Below are 21,628 nucleotides of genomic sequence, written 5' to 3' on the forward strand. Positions count from 1 at the left end.
GGAGTTTAGCAAATGAAAGTGTACATGTTTGTATGAAAATCATATTTGCTTGCCAGTAAAATTTCATGCTCTAGCAGAACTCTCTTTATTTTAGCAGAACATTGCTACCTGAATGTAACATTGATTCAGTGTACTTGTAAATTAGTAAAGGTTTTGTAGAAATATTTTATTATTTGAAATTAGGGTTGTGGATCTGACACTGGAATGGGTTCCTGTATCTGCAGTAGCCCCTGAGCCTCAATAAATACGTAGTACTTCATTCCCGGATAGATCTAGGTGTTTGCATCAGAGTCTTATGTTGCAGCTGAAAATGGATCTTGTTCCCTGCATCCCTCATCTCAGAAGGAGCCCAGAAGTGGGTTGCAACCACAAATGAAATAACTAAAAGAAAATGTAAATTCTGGTGTGCTGCTGGAGTGCCATGGTAGATTGATTATCTCTCTGCCATCTAAAAAAAATGAAAAGAAGGAAAGTAAGGGCCAATATCACACGTGGCTATGGCCAAATATTATGTAAATTCTCTGCTAGTCCTTCCGCCAAATTCTATTTGTTATGCATAAGAAGTTACACTCACACTGGAAGCAATAAAACAAGTACTGCAACAGCAGTATCTGCCATTTGTGTGCTTTACAGGGCTTCCTCTACATTTGGGTTTGAAGAGTTTCCTGATTGCAAATAAGCATTTTACATCCTTTAGCTTATCACTGAAGCCTGTATAAAGATGGTAGGATGTCAAAAGAATTTTGGTTGTTCTGTCTCTTTGTAGTGAAAAGTGAATAACATTGTAAAAATGTGTTGTTCTGCATAGGTCACCTCCTAGAGATCTTTTCAGGAGTTGCAAATCTAATTTGTAGCCTTTAGAAATTATTTTTTAACCTAGATAATAAAAATGCATAAAGACTCCAGCTAAAATTGAGCTCTGAGTGTGCATGGTGCAAAAAACTTAATCTCTGGTTGAGGGAGATTATGACCTCAATTTCAGACAAATTAATCAGTGAGTTAGACCGTAAACTGGTGAAATCTGAGAAAAGAGCATGTGTTGTTATGAATGCAATTATACATTTACACAATTCCAGGGCACATCTACAAATGCTGTAGTAGTTAGTGTTCTGGGTTCTTAGAGTCCTTAATATAAACTCTATACGTGAAATATAAACAAAATCGCTTTGTTTCCTAGTGGATCCACGCTGGAGGTAGTGACTGTGTAGAAAACCATCCATACCTATGGATACTAGCTTCTAACACCTGTGTGTGAGAGAGAGGGCTAAGGAGAAAAAGGTCAGCCCCAGGATTTTTCTGAAGAGGTCAAGACTTGATTTGGAGCTTGTACTGCAGCCAATATAGATGCTGTATACTGCTTAAGTTCCTGTTGGGAGCCCGGAAGCTGCATTACAAGAGAACTAAATCATTAATTTTGTCATTTATTATAAATCTGCCTTAAAGTGCTGCTGGGAAGATTTTACACCTGGGAAGAATGAAATATTCACAGCCGGACACAAAGAACGTACTGTACCGAGAACAGTGGCATTCAGCTAATATCAGTATTTCATCTCTGTTTTATTGGATCACTCTTTCCTTTGGTTTCTTGGCTTCAAGACAGAGGGCTAATTTACTTCACTGACTTATGCCCTGCATAACCCTATTGACTTCAGTGTCATTACATGTGGCTTAAATCAGCAAAGAATTAGGCCCAGAAAGGTTATTCATAAACGATTCCATTCTTGGATGTGAACCCTGGCTTAATAGTTTCTCTGTGCTTTTTTTACAGACCATCAGATCCAAGTTGGCTGGATAGTTACATCTGTGGTAGGCGATCACAGTGGTAAAGTCTTTCTCTATAATACGGTTCAATATTTCGCTTTCTGCTAAAACACCACAAGTCCACCTGTTTTTAACTAAACTCCTCCCACAAAGCACGGTAAACAAAGTGTATCACAAACTGTGCTTACTACTCATCTTTTAATTGTGTTCGGTTGCATCCCTTAAATAGCTAGGGAACTCTTTTGAGATATAAGTAGATCCTACAGCATTTTGTCAGATGAGCTTGCCGATTAAAAGAGTGCCTTAAAGTTAGAAATTGTTCTGTTCTAAATACAATAATACAATGGAAGTTTTTTTCCCATGAGATAACCAAGATTCATAAAACAAACCTTCCCTTCTCCCACATTTTTCTCCAATCCTTTGCTTGATACACACAATAATTTTGTTTTAATTTTAATACCCCATTAGTTATATTCTCTCTCTCTCTTTTTTTTTTTTAAACGAAGCCACTTATCAGTTCTGATCCAGTGATAGTCATTCCAGCGATAGACATTCAAGTTTTACTTTCTCATTGTGCCAGCAGTAAAGGGTATTCACTGAAACCTAATGCTCAGAACTGAATGTGATGTTTTTTCACTTTGAACATGCTCAATGGCCTGAGCTCATGGGGACTATAGATATCAACCGGATGGAGACTAGGACTATGTTTCCTCACCACTGTACTCAGGCTTCCTGCATGAGGGGCAGGCTCATCTATGCACATACCAGAGCTTTCTAGGGCGGCCAGTCAGCTAAGATGATTAATGTATTTCCTCAGGGATGAAAGGCGCTCAGAAAATTTGCTGTCTTGGTTGCAAGTGCAAGGTGCATTTCTTCGACCTTGCTTCTCTTACAAAAACACACTGCAATGTACCTATACAAAAATATATATGTGAAATAAATTCCAAACTAAACACTTCACGGAACACACTTCTTCCCCTGGAGAAAGATGAGAAAACAAACAAATGATAGAGGCTAGTCACATTGCTTAATATATTTACTGGAAATCCCTCAAATACACAGTGCTAAGTGCAGTATAGGAATTACACAGAACAGAATCTTCCTGATGCAGTGTCTCAGGAGGAGTTTTTTTCTCTTCTGTGAGGAGGAAGGGAATGAGTCCTTAGAGATAATGAAGCGAATGTGCACAAATGTCTCCCAGAATGAGTTCAAAACTAGGAAGGCTAGCATGGAAACCCTTGTTGCTTTGCATTCCTTTTTTTCATTACCCTAGTTTTCTTTTATAAACCATCGGTACGATGAACAGAAAATTGGATCTGAATCGCAGAACCATCCAAATTAGATGTCTGCATCTGTCCCAGAAATCAAAACATTACTGTGCTATGGGTCTCCAGGAAAGAAGGAACTGTTAACACTCCCACTCATTTATATATAGAGTGATTACTGAATACATGTTTTCATGAACTTCATTTTCTGCAGCTTGAGAAAATCTCTTTAGTGCTCTCTCCAGTATATCCACATGAGTATAAATAAGCACTGCTCTTTCTAAAAGTTATGCATTGCCCATCGCTGCGCTAGTTCCCATGGTGTTAATTTCATGGCATCTGATGTTCATTTTCATGCAAGGTAATAACTATACAATGATCTCAAACATTTTTGTTAAAAAAGAAAATTTTTTTTCATCTCTAAATATCTTGTTTTGTTCCTTCTGCAAAGGAAGAAAACCCAAGAGCCTAAAATAAATCAATATTAAAACAGCACTACTAAAGAAATGGCAATTAGATTAATTATGGAATCGTGTTAACGCCTCTTATTCCATTATTATGGCTATACAAAGTAAAAGAAAAAATTTACTGGAATGTTCTCTACCCTAGACAGCACTAACCTGTTACACTGCTAGTGAGCCTTAGCTGATCCTGAGTTTTCTGTGAGTGTACTTCCAGAGCTACCCAAAATGTCAAGTGCTGGGATCGAACTTGATCAAATTGATCAAAATCGTGTCTTGCTATTTTTTCTCACCCCTTTTATGAAGATAAATGTTTTCATACACTGCAGATGGCATCAGATTTGGGAAAAAAAGCTATTATATGAAAAACTATAATTCCTGGTCAAAGTCCTCCCATCTTTTCCCCTTTTAAAGTAATATCTAGATAGATAAATGTTAGAGGCTATCTTCATTAAGCTGAACGGCTGAAACAGAAGAATAACAACAAGGAAGAAACAAAAATTAGAAGTAGGTAAGATCTGAGTGGGGAAAGGTGAGGAGGAGAAGGCTCTAAAGATGAAGATGAATGATTTAAGGGTTACAGAAATAGCAGAGACTCAGCTTCACTGAGCATGAGTGTTTTATTTTATAACTGGTCTTTGTCAGGAGAAAAGGGACATCAAACTTAAAAAATACAAACCCACAGCATTTTCCTATGGAAAGATGTTACAGAGTCCACTGAAACAGCTAACGCTGAGGCCCATTAATTTATTTTTCATGACTAAGTTTTCCAGATTCCATAGTTTTTGCAGGGTCCCATAAGCACTATGTTTGAAGATCTTGACAAAAAAGTGAGACAGTTCAGGTAATAATACTGCAGAATTACATGTAGGTGGCTATGATAACTTTACGTTGCCATTTACATTTCTACCCACATACAACTTTACGTTAACTATATTTCTTAAGCTTATGGAGGCTGGCTGTACATTTAGAGCCTTTGTAATGTTTTGCATTAAAGGGATGGTATTTCTTTAAAATGGAGTTTCGAAGACTAGAGATATACATATACATATATAAATATATAACTATAAATATAAATATATATATATATTGTGGAGCAACCAAAGAACCGAAGAATTGCTATCTAGAAAACTTCCAGTAGCTTGATTCTCAGGAAAATCATACTCATTATTTAGCAAAATAGATGAGACAGAGACCTTTCTATCAATATCTGTAGAATTAAATCAGTGTCATGGGGGTTCTAAAGCTGCCCCCTGCAAAAAACCCTTTCAAACACAATTTCATTGCCTGCAGCAGTACAGTGTCAGTGAGAGAAGATCATTGCTAGAGTTTAATATAAGACTGAAGCTATGTGCCATGGAAACTACTCCACTGAGGTACATTTTTATTTACACTTGCATTTACCACTGTGAAAATTCTGTCATTCGCAAAATTTAACTACATTTCATCATAACAGGAGCATTCAAAAACTACAGATACCAGATCAGAATCCTGATGGGCAATGCAGACTGTGTGGCTTTAGTGTCATTTTTCTACATAATTAACTATCTATGTGCTACCTGAGAGTAATTATTCATTAGTGTGGCCAAGTAGCTTTTTCTTTGAAATAAAATAATTATTAAAAAAACACTGTGTTAGGTTACCATGACCACAATAATATCCAATACACAAACATAGAATTTAAAAAAATGACAGAATCTGATTTCTTAACCTATATAATTGTCAAATTCTTCTTCTTTCCTTCTTTAAGTTGCAAGCTTCCCCAGAGGTTTTTTATTTATTATTTTTTTCCAGTGGGCACAATAAAATATGAATCATAGATAAATCTAGATACAGTGGAAAACAGAAGTGTGATAAAAAATTCATTATTTTAACTCATGAATTGTAGTCTTTTTTGTATCAGCTATCTAGAAGGTGCTTAGCATAAAGTCTTTTCTTATTTCTCTGTGGACCATTCAGTTTTCTTGAGATTTCATTTTTGTACAGGCACAGGAAGATCATCATGAAGACCTGCTAGAATGTTTTTGTTTGAAATGCTGCGGGGAGCTTGAAAATGGTTTCGTCTTGTTCAGGGCAACCGCTCCCTTAGCATCTTCCCCAGCAAGCTTTTTCACCTGATGAATTGAAGAGACCACAGGGGCACCAAAAATCACAGCTCCGTGGCTTGTCAGATAAGAGCTGTGCAAACCTTTAACAACAGCAGAAGGTAAGAGATACTTACCTGTTTTGAAGCTGTATTACAGACACTCAGCTTGACCCAAATTTCCTGAAAGTTTAGGAAGACTTTTCTGTGGATCTGACCTTAAACTTTCTACAAATCTCCCCTCTTCCTAAGTATTTCCGTATGATTTATGCTTTTGATAACCACACGATATTTGGTGCTTTTCCATGATTTCATCTCACAGCTAAAGAGAAGGACGTACTTTGTCCTGTTTCAAATACAATCCAAAATGCAGGGGCTACCAGCTTGTACGAAATGAAAGTAGGGATCATTTATTGCTGAACTCCATGTTAACTGAGCTGCAAAGCATCTTGCAGATTCAGTCTCAGCGTTGAACTCAATGTTGCTGCTCTCACAGGCAAAATGCCCCACCTGGGATTTTGCTGGACTCCCTCGGGAAGCTAAAGCAGGCATGGCTACAGCCACAGAGGGGAAGCACAGCGTGCCGACCCGTGCTAATCCCCAGGTGACAGCTTAGAGCAATGATAGCGCCAGAAAGCCAGGAGCAAATTCCCCGTCAGCTGCTTTCAGCAGGTATTGGGTGCAGGTCAAATACACACTGCTCAGTGCAGACTGAATACATCAATGTTGCAAAAAAAACCCCTATACAAAACAAGAAAATTTTAACTTTTTCTTTTCCGCTTCAGTGGAACTATGTCCTCTTTACCTTTTCTTAGTTACCCTTCATTAGGGTTACAGGATATGTCCGACTACCTATTTTTGTTAATTTTATCTAAAGTGAGAGTATGAAAGCCTTGGCAATTGAAAAGCCTATTGCTCTGTTTCCTTTTACTGTGTAGCTCTGAAACCCAACTTGTCACTGTTAGAACATAGCTGTGATTGTACAGGGGTCAACAGTGTGCAGTGACTGCTGTTCGCATCAAAGGGATTTAGCCATTAGGGCTGTGTAGATTGGGAAAAATCATCCCATTTATTTTTAAAACAAGGTTAGCTGCCTCTATCCACCCAGCAACAGCAAAACAGCAAAACAAAGAGTGAAATTTAAGCAAAAAACCTCAGGTAAAAGGCTTTAAAATAAGCATCACACTGGTCAGCATGCTATTAATAGGAATGGATTATTAAAAGAAGAGTCCATATGTGTCTGTATGTGGGTCCTGCTCTGAAGCTTTTATTGTAAGGCAACTTTCATGGAAAAAACCTCTTTTCCCTCTTCTCTTCTGGGAATGCTTTGGGATGGTTTAATCATCTGGCTTTGGTATCTGACTGCCTTTGGCAGCTGTAGCTTTTCTTATCATTATGTCTCAGTGTGTGTCACCTTTTCCAGACAGCCATAGGATTAGGATAAGAAAAATTGGTTCCTTATGCTGCAGCTCTAACAAAGACACAGACTGCTCACAGCCCACCAAATGAATGCCTAGCATTTTAAATTGAACAGCATTAGACGAAACTCTTGATTATCAATGCTACTCACTCTTTTGAGGGGCAGTAGAAAAAAATCTGCATATCTGAAGTTTGTGCAGATTGCATAGGGGGAAATATTTTGATGGTACAAGAGAACTCTGAATTCCTGATAAACAAACACATACAAGAGCTTCTGTTCTGTGAAAAACCCTCCACGCTGAGGCACCCATATGGTGAGCAAACCTCGATGATGCGACTGTGAATAATGCCCCTCAGATCCTGGGAACAGAAGCATTTGGGGGAGAGTGAGTAGAGGATGAGAAATGGAGTATTGTGCTGGGTCTACCACTTTCTCAAGACTGTGGCCTACCATGAAAACTGTATAGAGTAAAAGTTTGATAAGGAAGTACAGGTAATGGCACTCTTCTTCATCATCAGTTGTTAGATTAAGTTTGATTAATCCTGCCACATAAATAGCAGGTGACAGAAAATTTCATCAGAGGTAAGAGAAAGTTTTCAGTAAAGACTGACTATTTTCCTGTGATGCTATTCATTTTTACTGTAATGTATTGTTGTTTATTTGAAGGCTGTGACAGCAGTCACAGGATCAGGAAACTCCATGAGTACATAACAGCCTTCAGCACTACACTGACTTCATGGTGGTGGTCATGGCGTGACAGCCTAATATTGCTCTGATCAAAGTGTTTCTACGATGGGCTGGTGATGGCTGTGTATTGATGTACTGTATACAAAGCGCACAGCTCAGCTGAAGCAGCTCTTCAGCAACCAAAACAGTCAAGTTCCTTAACTTACAAGACGAAAACCAGATAAGGTACATATTGCCATCCATATGAATAGCTGTAGGTGGTGCGATCTAGATGAAGAGGGACTTAATTGCTAAAAGCTGAGTATCGATTAGTTATTAAAATACAAGAATAATCTTGAGCCAGTAAAAACAGGGGAATAGACCAATCTCTTTGACAGTGCCTTCAGCAAAAGAGTTGCCAAGGAGATGGCTAAGTCAGGGGGAGGTTCCGCCTCTCAGCCCCATGGCTGCAGGATGCCTGACAGAATATTCTCTGCCTGGCAATGCATATAAGGCAGATTAGGGAAGAGTGAACTGATCTCAACCAAACAGCTCCTTCAAGCCTCATGCTCTCAAGTAAGAAAAGAGAAATACCTCACCGAAAATTCAAAGCCGTCTACATGGCGGTGGAGGAAGGGGAGCTCCACAGCACGGCATCTCCCTAGGATTCATATCTCTACCCAGTTCACTGCTTAGCATAAACATTTTGCTCTAGATGCACAATATAACAGCATTAGATGTCAGTGGGGGTTCAAGGTCAATAAAACTTCTTCCTGTGGCATCTAATGCTTAAAGTAACTGAACTCAGCTCATGTTTCTGTGCTATTTTTCCTCACAGCATTAGCCTACTGCAGGCTTTTTCCACATTTGTAATCTATAATAAAAGATATGTTTCAGTGCTACCTTTTGCATTCAGCAAAAGTAGCTAAGCAGGTTTCAAAAAGCAAATGCCAAAGCACTTTATGAAATCTTCCTTGCAGAAGGAGAACCACTGGAGAGTTTAAAGGAATATCACACCATGCAGCCTAGCCTAGTATGAAAAGAGATTACCCTCTAGAGTCTCTGAAGGAAAGGACAATTTGAATTCCATCACCAAAGGCATCTTTTCCTTTACATTCCTTCTGGTGGAGGGCAGGAGATCACTTCCTTATTTATTCAGCATGACAAATAGTGATCTCATTATCCTGAATGGAAATAGTTTAATGATTAGGATCCCAGTTGCACTCTGGAGTGAAAGAAGACATATGCATAAATTTTCCAATATGTGTGACGAAAAAAACGTGATCCCTTTAGCTGAAGACTCCAGTAACATCATGTCACATTAAGTATTTTGGGGGAATGACAAATTGTAAAGCGAGAACATTCTCGGAAAGGCCATGTCCTTAGAATCTGTGCCTCATTTCAGAGAGTTAAGCGGATGAGTTATATCTGACAGTTTATGAACCTTGTTAATATAATGCAATACCTGGGAGTGTGCCAGCCACAGTGATCAAGGGAGTATAAATTAGACCTCTGCCATAGGCAGACATCACATACCCATTTAAAACTAAATGTTTCACCTGAACCAGTCTCTTCTCTTATTATCCACTAAATCAGTGATCTTCAGCTTGAAGCTCTGAAGCTCCACACAGCTCTCAGCAGCCGGCACATGTCTCTTTTTTAGGTCTCAGTAAGAGACTATTTAACATACTGATGCATAGGTTGCTCTGATAGGAAAAGCACAAGTGGCAGCAGTAATTTGACATGTTAGTCTCTCAAGAAAAATGTGAATTTTCTTTTTTCTTTTTGGGGGGGGGGGGACCCATGAGTGGTGAAGGCCACAACGGTCATCTATTCCACATACAGCACATTCAGGGCCACAGCGACCTCTGGCAATCCAGCCAGCACCAGATTGTCATGTCTTGGCCCCTTCAGGAGAGCATAAGGAAAGGTGAGGGGAAGCCTCTGTGCCAGCAGAGAAAGACGATTTCTCTTCAGCCTCCACACTGGCATTAGACTGCATTAAGGGAGAGAAAAGGCCATTGCCTTTTTCCTTCTGCTCTGGCATCAACATTCACCATAGCCATCACGCTGATGCAGCAGCTGTGTTCCTTCATCGTACCAGAAAATGTTATGTCTTTATCCTTGCCTTTAGAAGCTCCCATCACCTATGTGATGCAGAGCCATAATGCTCCCTAACATGGACTTCAAAACAATGCAATCAAGATTTATTTTTTCTTTCTTTCCAAGTTCCGTTTACAATGTCTGTACAATGGAGATGATAATGCCTGTTTCACCAGGGTGGTATAAGGTTTCATTCATCACTATGACATTTGCTTTGAGATTTTGGATGCAAGGTATTAAAGGGGGTTCAACTAGGTATTTGTTCTACTTTTTTATTAATCAATTATATTACTCTATTAAGAATAACAGCAATATGTTAATGCTTTATATTTAATATTGTTTGTATTTAATTTTGTGCATATTTGTATTCCAAATGTTAACATTGTCAATATTTTGTTGTTCTCAGGCTCAGCTCCGGCAGAGAACAGATCCTTGGTAGAGAGTGATTTGGTGTTATTGACTTGAACAGATGCACTAGCTCTTTGAAAAATGAAAGACAACATTAAATCATACTGAGGGTCAGAGAAGAAATGGTTCTTAGATTGTTGGTACTCCTATATCACCTATTCAGTGCTAAGATTGGGAAATATGACTTTTTTTTTCCTGGTTCTCTTATCTTGCCAGAATAGAGGGAAGAGGGGACAATTTAGTTGGTGAGACATGAGAGAATGCAACATGACACTGGGCCAAGTCACACAGACATTTTTGAAGACAGCTGAGCCACACAGCCGCATCACGACACTAAACATAGTGTAAAGTCAAGACATGGCATACTCCGTGAGATTTCCTCCCTGGTTTATTATGTATCCACAGAAAGTGGGTGAAATTCTATTAGTATCTTCAGAAGTTAGAAAGAAACGAGAAGAGCGTAAGAGTTTTAGGGAAATTGTGCATAGTGACTGAATTAGACCTCTCAGAAGAAAAAGCAAAATATTTGATGGTCACAGTTCGGTCCTAATCACATTTCTAATACAAGATATTTTCATTACAATTTAGCTCATTTTTGAATGTCCAGATACCTGATGCTAGTCAGGAGCAAGCAAAACTGTGTCTCTTAGGAAGCATCGGGAGAATGTTCCAAAGGAAGATGAAACACCTTAATTGCAGTATAATGCACTGGAGAGCTACTTGGAGAAAAATGAAACAGTACTTGAAGGCATAAAAGGAGTTTTCAGAGATGCAGGAAGAGTGTTGACAACATAGAAGGGAAAAGAGACTAGATGCTCGGATGCGCACACACACACAAACCTACCTTTCGTTTTTCACTGGTGCCCTGATGTATATTATCTACTCTGAATAAGAGAACTGAAGTTTAGGAGATATGTCTGTACAATCTAGCAACTGTTTGTTACATCTCCTTCAATCCTGGACACCTTAAATTTTCTACTGCCATGCAAGAGGTGCTGTAGCTTGGCCTGTCAGTAGTTTTCTAGTATGACGAAGCATGAAGGCATTCTGCTTCATTAGATTTCATGTGTTAGGATGTGAAGTTAGTTAATTTGAATGATTATATGATTATCAGTTCAATAGTTAGGGAGTTATACCATTATTGAACCATATTTATTGCCCAAGCCATCCTACATTAAAGAATAAAGATATCTTTATTCTACGAGTAATTGACCAGTTGCATTCGAGCATCCTTATCTTTCCTTGTGTCATTCTGTATGTCACATATGGACCATGCCTGTTTGCGTAATTTGTGAAGTTACTAAATAAATAGCAAAAAATGATAAAAAAACCCCTTACTCATTTGAAAAAATGATATATTCAATAAAGTATAATTCTTAAATACCTTGGCAGTACCAGCTAAACATGGAAAGAGCTCTCAGATAGGAAGAGTGAAGACATAATCTGAAAAACAGTTGAGAATTCTGTATGGAAAAAGCTTTACTTTTTTTGACTTTCAGCTAGCAAACAGCCCTTAGCAGCTACTTTGGACTTCTGCCTTTCACAGTGACAAGGTGTCAGAGATGATAATTGAAGCAAATATATGTATACCCTGCTGTTACGAATCACTGTGAAAAGTGATTACTCCTATAGGCAATGTATTTGCAGGAAACTAGCGATACATTTTGCCAAATTCTGCTCTGTTATTTAGATGGAAAGCTGAACAAGTTCTTAGACACTTATACCTAAATAACAGGGCAACCTTAGGCAGAGTGGACAAAACATTTTTATAATACCAACCTGACTTGGAAGCCCTATTTTTTAAATTGACTAAGGGACTTAGGAACTCATTGTTGACATTTAGGCTGACAAGTATGAAAATCACTTTTGAAAGTGGGATTTGAGAGTTTCTGACAAACCTTTTTTTTTTTTTTTTTTTTTTTTTTTAACAAACATTTTATACATGTTTCAGTGGAGGAGATATTTTAGCCTACCTGAGAGCAGTGAATACAAAATGACAGCTATATTTTACCGATACAGGCTAATTCAGGAAAGTTTCAATTAAATCATAATATTTCTTGATAATCTCCTCTAATCAGGTGAATAGCACCCTGGAATTCTTCACTGTGGAAGCAAACAATTTTCTCTTAATAATTTCATCTTTATTATGCTTTATGTCTTTGTTAAAAGCTATGAATATCCTTTATTACACAGGTTATTGTAATTCTGAAGATATGCATTAGTATATTGTTCGATCTAAGATTTAAAATAAAAGACCTTATCTTTTTAAAAATGTTCTATTTACAGATGAACTACACTTTCATAAAGTGATAGATCTGGTTGGATTTCCACTCATGTTTAGTGAAGTAAAGCACTAATGCTATCATGTGAATGCTCAAGAAGACACATAGTGCTTGCAAATGTAATACATGGTATTAGTAGGCAATAAATCACCAATCCAAAATAATACAAGTCTATAGCATGAACACTGAAATGTTTAAGGTATAAAACATAAGATAAAGAATTCCAGTGTGAGGCTAGAGATATTGCAGAATAAATTTATAGTTATATAGAATAGAGGAAAAGCAAACACAAGGTTTGAAAAAAATATGCCAAGATAAATAAAAAAGCATTCAAACATATAGTGAACAGGGACTGGAGGGAAAGCAGGCCTTATTAGAGATAAAAAGTGCAATTTGCAGATTTGAAAGATGACTGTGCTACCCAAATAAAATAGATCCTTTGCTTGAATGTTTACAAACCAGAGTTGACACAGGTCCAATAAGCAGGGCTATGTTTCTCTAAAAAACTGAAGCAAAACAGATACATCAATAATACTGAAGAAAGATGTTAAATTAAAACTGAAAAGGCAACAGATTCCACCTCAGAAATTATTTAGGGCAGAAAGTCCTATTTTTTCAAAAGGATCACAGATTGTGTCTAAATGGTCAGTTAGGCTAAGCTTCTGTAAGTCTTGTGGTCTTCATTCCTTCACCTGGATGACTCGGTTGGAGCTAAGAATGGATTAGCTGGTGTTACTATGGGTTACTTTTCTCTGGAAACCAGAACATCAGGAAAGAAGAGGTTAATGGGTGCTTAGGTCTGACCTCAGTTTGGTTTTGGGATGGAAAAGAAATCAGACCTGGGAGCTTGGAAGGGCTCTCAGGCCTCTCCAGGTTGGAAGCCTGAGTCATGACTGTGGTCTCAAGGAGAGAGGGAGCCTTGCATCCCCACAGGTAATTCACGTGGCACAGAAAGCAGTCTCTGGAACTGTAACAGTAAAATTATGTGATCATGTGGAACTGAGCTTGAGACATTAAGATGCATTTCCTGCAAGCTGTGAATGTATTTTTGTGTTGTTTTTCAGGCTTCCTTCTGATTTCATGTTTAGCTGATTTACAGTGATCTCCATGGTGATCTCTGATCATTCATTGGCATGTAGTCACTTACCTCCAAGTTCAGCAAGCGATAAAAGTTGAGAGAAGCAAGTATTTGAGTGCTTAGGTAGCATGACAGACCAAACTGGCAGAAAACACATCTCCTTTTTTTGTTGTGTTACATATAATTTTTACTAAAAGGATAACTTGAAAGCTTCTCTGTAACTGAGTGATCTATCTGTAGATCAACTACAATGACGTACTTGCAAGTGGGAAATATATCTACTTAAAATAGCAAGTATTAATCAAAATAGCTCTTCCATTTTCAGAAGAATAACCATTCTCCACCTGCTTTCAAGCATTTTATTTTACATTATCCCAAATTAAATGGTTTGGCAGCTGTAATTTCTAAGTTCATTAAATTGATATGACGAAATATTGTATAGCAATTTACTTACATGCACCTGGGTATATATATATGAGAGTGGAGATATTTCTTTCACATTTTCAGAGACTTTATAGAAGCTTACTCTTCCTCTGCAGTGAAAATAGCAAAGTTTCAAAGGCAGGTGGTTCTTTCTGTGCCTGGAGTGGCTGAGTGCCTCATGAAAAGTTTGTGTAATTGCTACCAAAGGCATAATTCCACACAAAGGTACTAGACTTCTTGCTTAATATGTGCCTGGTTAGCAGGTGCTTGCCTCTGAGTTTGATCCTGATCTTCATGCAGTGTGCAGCAACCTAGATATGATGGAAGACTTGAAACAATGGGGCGGTAAACAGACGAGAAGCCCAAGTTTTATTCAGGGAGATGTTAATTGGATAGTTAGTGAAGATATCTATTTTATCTGGGGAACAGCAGAGAACTGCCTTGGTATTGCTCATCTTCACACAATCAGGCTATCTCATTCAGTTTCAATAAAGAAATTTAGTTAATAGTTCCACATCAATTTATCTGATTTGAATTTGACAGTCACCCTGACACTCTTTCATGTTCTTTTGGAGTCAACATTCCAAGTTCCTTTCTAGCCTTTAGTCTTTTTCAGTCTTTACATTTCTGTAACAAAAATGAAGGTCCTGATGATAGCATATTTCTATCTTCATTCATTTACTGATTTTGTCGATCTTGAAGTCTTACTTAGCCTATTAAACACTGCGGCTGCTTTCACTGTCCTTGGTGCTGACACAATGAGGCACAGTCTTCCATGATTGACATTCTTCTCTGAAAACAATATTTTTCCAGTCTACATAGAGTCCTCATTTGCAGTTTTCACATGAAAGCCTTCTGTATGACTCCATCATTTATGACTTCTTCACAGCAATCTTCATTATAATAAATACTATGATGGGGAACATTTGTATTCTAATATGTCTGTTGTCTTCCATAGGTCATCTACTCTGTTTTCTTCTACCAAGCAATGAAAACTCAGACCATATAGTTTCTATTAGCAATCTATCCATTGAATTACTGTGATATTTCCATCAGCTGCAAAAGTTTATCCAGGCAACCACTATGTCAGAAAACACACATGGCAAGATGTAACCTAGTCACAACTGTACTGTAATGTATTTGCTGCTAACCTGAAGACAATGTGCTATTTTGCTGTAATGACTTGGACTGATATACATGCTAACTTTGAAATACTTTCCAGTTCCTTCATCTTTGTGAAGAATTATACATCTTTCCAAAAACAGTAAGATAATGTGAAGGAAAGCTCTGTGCTTAATTGAGGATTAATGGAATAACAATGTACAGATGTCTTTTCTGAAAGCTGAATATTCTTTATTGACAATTCATTGTCACTTACCTGGGGAAACAGCTCTGATAGAAAAGTCAGATCTTGGTTTTGCCCTCAAATTGCATTTGCTTAACATTTTTCTAGTAGCTTCTGAAATTTTTGTCTCTGGAACCATGAACATAATTGATAACAGTTATAATTCTGTTTCTTTTTTTTTTCCATGAATGTTAAAAAAATGTCTAGTCATTGGTAAGAGACAGACACCTATAGAGAGAATAAGCTATCCCACTTGTTTTAGGCATCTAAATTAGGATGGGCTAAATCTCCGTAGAAGTGCTTGTCTTTCTCCGTGATTAGGGAAGAAGCCCAATTGCCCACCTTAGGCTAGATACCCAAATTTTAGATGATTGAAGTCACGTGAGTGAAGGTGAATCCCATTCTAGCAGAATAAAGTAGGAATTTCAGAGTGTGTGTATGTCTACAACAACCAAAACCCAACTGAATTTAGAATATGCAAAGACTTAGAGGACTAACATTCCTTCAGAGCAACCTAGATGTCTTGCTATACTGAATACAAGCAAATAAAACGTGTTTGAATACAGGCAGAAATGTGTTTGAATACAGGCAGGCAGGAAAGCCTGGCTTATAGATGTGGTAGTGCCTGAAACACCTTCCTGGTGCATAACTAACCTCAACATTGAGGTTAAACAGATCATGTGCTCTCTGGCTGTTTAAATGCGAACTGAATTTAATTGTGGATATTACCTTTTTTTTTTTTTTTTTTTTTTTTGTATTTATGGCACAGATCTTACTAGAGTTTAATATATTTTTAGTGCCCACACTTCAAGAAGGATTTTGAAAAGAGGCAGAAGGTTCAGAGAAGAGTGATGAGAATGATTAGAGGACTGGGGAGCATGAGCAACTCACTGAGTAGGAAGGAGATTAAATAGGCTATCAAAAAAAAAAAAGATTAACTTCATAAACCATAAAAACAGAGAACAAAACTTTTCTAATGACAGGGTACTGCAGTTTATCACATAAGTGTCTTGTAAATCTCTAGATCCAAAGCTTAAATTTAGACAAGAAAGATGAAGTTAAATTTAACAAGAATTGTAGTGAAATTTCCATCATGGGACATTTTCAAATCAAGATTAAATATATTTTTAACTTTAATTCAGATAGAAATCAGTTCAGGGGCTCTCTATAGCCTGTGTCATGTAGAAGGTCAAACTAGGTAGTCACAGTGTTTTGTTCTGGTTTCATGATTTGTGACTCTAGTATGGTGATACAATGTCGATACATAACAATTTCAGTATATGCCAACATTTGTGGAAGAAAACAATTCTACAAGAGGGGAAAAATGAGCACTTTGCTTCTGTGGAAGAATAATAGAAAAACTTGAAGTGATGGTATTCGAAGTTAGTCTCTAACTCGCTCAGATATAACAAAGTATATAACTATCTTCAACTGTACTGTTTTACTGGTCTCTAATCTTTTACTGTTTTCTGCATGAGTAAATTACCTTCAGTGAGCACATTCAGTAATTAGCAGCATGGTGCATATTACACAATTATTACTGCACTTAACTCACTCTATATGTAATTTTTATTGCTATTTATATTTTAAATTCAGAGAATCCCAGGAGATGTGTAACCAGCTTTCTCCAGATCTCAGTTTAATATTTATTTCAGAAATGTGAGGAAAGAGGACACACTTCACCAGTTTCAACCCTTATGTCAAGAAGCATTGCATCTGAATCTCCAGACAGGAAGAAAATAATGAAATAACCTTCTGAAACAAAATGCATAGGATTTAAGGAAAGTGAAGGAAGCTTGGGATAAGGGCAAATACAGGGCAAGAGAATGAGGGAACATGTCACCTTGACTCTTTTTCACTTCTCTTAATTTTTCATTTCTTAAGAAGCATAATGTTCCTGACTTCTGTATTCTACAGAAGGTTTTAATGCTGGTAGGAGGTTGCCTGAGGCAAACATAGCTCCCTTCTGCAGGTCACCATATAACCACCACACCAGACATTCCTGTCTATGAAGTGATCATGTGCAGACACTGAAGACTAAAAGCACACTGAGGCTGCACATCACTGGTGGAGAGCTCCCATATCAGCCAGTAGCTTTCATGAAACACACTAAAAGAAGTGAACTATAGAGATAACAATGACAGGAAGTTGTACAATGACATAAATCAAGCGTCTTATGGAATAGGGCCACAGTAATGAGGCAGAGGGATTGCACTGCCTAAAGAACTAGCAATATTATATCTTCATAAAACGGAGCACATTCATGGAAATTGACTAATTAATGACGCAGGGAAAGACACTCTGGCTATGTCTATATTGCTAAACAGAAAAGGCCAAGGGCCAATCTCTGGCTCCAAGGCCAAATAGTGTGGAATAGTTCAGAAGGAATGTTTTCTATCGCATCTTCTTAACCTTACTGCTCTTACTTTGAGAAAAATTTAAGTGGATATAACAGATGCACTTTATGGCACCAAAACAGTGGACCAGCAGAAATCTGAACACACATAATACCATAGCAGCTTCTTGTACATTTTTTTTTGGTCTAGATTAACTACAGTAAAGCCTGCCTAATGGAAGCTCACACACATGTAGCATGATTTGTCTCACTCTTTGCGAGAAATGATGACTCTGAATAGTCTTTCTCACTATTCAGAAGCCAGCAAGAGGAAATAATTCCATTTTCACATCAGCCAAGAAAGTTACAAGATGGTTATAGCAGTGAAGTAGGTAACTTATTACCTCCATTTTTAAATAGAGAATGAGAGATACAGCAAGCTGAAGTGGTTTACCAGGAGGTCACTGTGTCCTCATAGTCTGAATAGAATCTAAGAGTGCAGGCTCCAGTCCTGCCTCAGAAGCTGAATTTCCCTGGAATCTCAGGTACAAATAAACCTTCTCCAACAGAAAAATTGGAACTCATTACTACCTGGCTCCCAGCCAACACGTAATTCACCAGACCTGAAGGAAAAGAAGGTCTTTTTAAGAGAAACCTGGAGCATTTTGGAAATATTTCAGTAAATGAACGAGCTCATTATTTGTCTGTGAGGCATATAGCTAAAAAGGTAAAAATTACAAGAATTTTCTGCAGCCACACTTATGGCAGTTCTTTCTTTTTCAGGTTTTAAGCTTTGTTTGCTGATCATTACCTGTGGTTTTACTGGTTTATACACAGTATTCCCAATAGTACCATATGGTTAAGGCCCCTGCCATCACAGACCCTGTGAATTGTGTATTTTTTTAAGTTGGTAATAAACACTTCCAGGACAAAATAGAAACAAAACAGCAAGTCACTTTTGGCTGTTAACAACTACCTTCTAGTTCCCAATCTTCCCACATTCTGATATTATTTCTTGATAAGCCTTTTATCTTACAGGCATGTCTTCCTCACTTCTACTCTTACTTTTAAAGGCTTTACACAAATCCTCTACACTAAAACGAAAGCATTTAGAAAACACTTGACTTATTTTTAAAACACCTACACAGCAGTCTGCACACACATTTTCTTTCACCTTGTCTCAAAGCATCACAAGCTTTTTCCCCAGCAGTCTTGCATGTTTTGGCTTCTCCCTCATTTTGTGCTAAGCTGTTCTTTGATAAGGTTCAGCTAGGGAAATCCATTCCTCTCAGGACCCAATCAGGTTTTTACATCAATTAGGCTAATTGACAGAAGGCTTAACACATTTCTTAATTATGACTGCAAAGATGCTTCTTGGGAGAAACCCCAAAGCACAGGAGGGGGAAAAAAAAGAAACAAACCTCTTTTCTCGTAAAATAATTTTGGAAGTATCTTCAAGGTAAAATACAGAGAAGGGAGTTTAGCAATGGGCAAATATCTCATTATGGCTGAGACTGCTCTCAGCCAGACCATACTAAAAAGATTACCCTACAGCTGACTGTAAAAAGGTAAATAACCAGAAAGTAAGAGAGACAGTTAAGACAAAAAATGAAGACAAAAAAACTCTATAAAGATCCACAAGTTACAAAAAGGTATACTTCATTCTGCAAATTCTTCTTTTGTATAAAGTATTAGATGACTATATTTACCAGTATTCTCTAGAGCTATAACTTAAATACCTCTTAGTATTATTAGATTTTAAGATTCACCAAGTCAGAACTAAAACCTACTGTTTTTTTCCTGATTTTATATGACAGTGTCTGAAATCATTTGTCTTTATTCATATTAGTTGTCTTAATTTTTTTTTAACCTCAGACTAAACATTATAACTAAGCTAAACATTGTGATATAGAAGAAACAGTTTATATTACAATATGATTTTGTGTGTTAAACTGTAATTCCTTCTCTTCTGTTTCAGTTCTATAGGCTTTTTCTAGGCTATAGTCTTTTCTAGTCTTTTATATTATATCATAAAATATTTTTGGGAGAGGAACCCCTGCCAGAGATATTTATCCTCAGTCTTGGCTAGTAAATCTGAACATCTGGCCACCCAACTTGATTATTTTATTTTATCTATTTATTTATTTATTATAATGTATATGCTGCACAGAGAACAAAGAACAGCCCTTAGGGAAGAAATGCTTAGAGCAGTATGGAGGAGTTATATACATAAATCCCTTGGACATATTTTCCATGTAGTGCACTTAAAACCAATATCCTATTACTTACTATTGCCCCACTGGAGTTGGAATCAGTGTTAAACTGCAGCAGTGCTTTAAAATAAATGGACCATGTTGTAGTTTTTCTGTTTGTGTGTGAATATTAGGGAAGAAGGCCATGATGGCTTTAAGTAAATGCATGTGGTACACACTGAATCTCATTGCCAAAATGGCATTTTTTTTCTCTCTAGATACATTACAGCTCTTCTCTTTAGCATGATGTTTAGCATGATATTTTCTCTTTAGCATGCTCTGACTTGTGCTATGACTGCACTTTTAATAGCCTAAAACCTCCATTAAAATCCATAGGAAGCACTTATTTACTTTCAAGGTCCTGATTTTGAATACTGAGGAAAATGCAGTTTATCCCTTGATAAATTGTCAACACAGTAAAGACTAGATTATGCCAGAGAACAGCCTTACAGTCACTCTTTAACTCTAAGTGGGAGTTTATTGCTCATGGGAAAGGAATGTTGTTATGGTGCCCTCCATCCTCTCCATGGCTGCTAGCTGGTGGTGCTTTGGGGGGTGTTGGGACTGGACCTGGTCACTCTGGCATGCACCAAGAGCTTGGGGCTCTGAGCTTTACACCAGAGGCACTAGCTGGTGCAGGATTTGCTCTGGCTTATTCAGTGCAATTCCAGCTTGGGGGAGCTACGGCTCCCCTCTTAATATCCAAATATCCCTCACTGGGATGAAAGGCACCCTCCACTGTGCAGAATCTGGTGAATGTCAATCTATTCCTTTGAAAAATGAGAACTCCTCTTCCCTGCTTTGGTTCCAGCCCAGGTACTCTTGTTTAATTTTCCCTTAACAACTCTAACATTTTCTACTCTTTGCTCTACCTCATCTTCAAAAGAAAGGCAGTATTTTTCTTCCAGATTAGTGCCAGCTAGTAAGGTCTGACAATATGAAAGGAAAGTGTGGATAGGTGATAGTAGCAGTTCTGTTCCTTATGTGACTGCCAATGCTTTTCTTTACGTTTACTTTAAGGCAAGGTAGCACTGCAGGTCAAAGGGGAGTGTGGGACAGAAGAGGCAGTGCTGTAAATTGGATTATGCTCCATTCATCTTCATCTCTCGCCCTGATCTTCCCTAGACCTGTAGTGCTACTTTTGTCTCTTCAGGTTGCATAGTATCACGTTCAAGGAATGAGGAGCAGATGCATATGCAGATGCATGTGCAGAATCTGTCTTGTGAGTGGTCTCTCCCCAACCTGCCCTAAGGATCCCTTTGGTGGTCTTGTCCCACTTGGCTTACGATCCTCCCCTTCCCGGGTGAGTGACAGGGAGGCAGAAGCAAAACAGAGACAGACAGTTATGCTCCATGCGTATTCTCCCACAGGTTGCACAGGTCCCAGCGCTGACTGTGCTGAGAGGTGATACACTGTGTCCAAAAGAGGTGTGGGAGAGAAAGCAAGCAGCAGGAGTCAGAAGAAAGCTTCTGGTGAAGCTATAGTAGGAATACGAGGTCAGTCTAAGAAAAACCCTGCTCCTACATCTCCCGTGGGCTGATGCAATATTTTTGCTCTGTTAGTCACGTAGGTTTCTCTCTTTTCTTTTGTTTGGGTATATATATGCTGAATTACTTATTGGATCAGTTCTACTTCTCAGGCTTCTAATCCATTTCTAGAAACTCTTGGATCCTACAAAAATAGGGTGAGAAGTACATCTATCACCTCTTCCAGCCTCAAGATAGAGGCAGCTCTACCTATACTGTT

At 37.9% G+C, this 21,628-nt stretch overlaps 1 protein-coding gene across 1 annotated transcript in view; it reads right to left on the bottom strand.

Annotated features, from left to right (window-relative positions):
- NKAIN2 (sodium/potassium transporting ATPase interacting 2) overlaps nt 1–21,628 on the bottom strand; it is a 545,944-nt gene that overhangs the window by 23,843 nt on the left and 500,473 nt on the right. The gene's annotated exons all lie outside the window — the stretch shown is intronic.

Source organism: Rhea pennata, chromosome 3, assembly GCF_028389875.1.
Source record: "Rhea pennata isolate bPtePen1 chromosome 3, bPtePen1.pri, whole genome shotgun sequence".
NCBI lineage: Eukaryota > Metazoa > Chordata > Aves > Rheiformes > Rheidae > Rhea > Rhea pennata.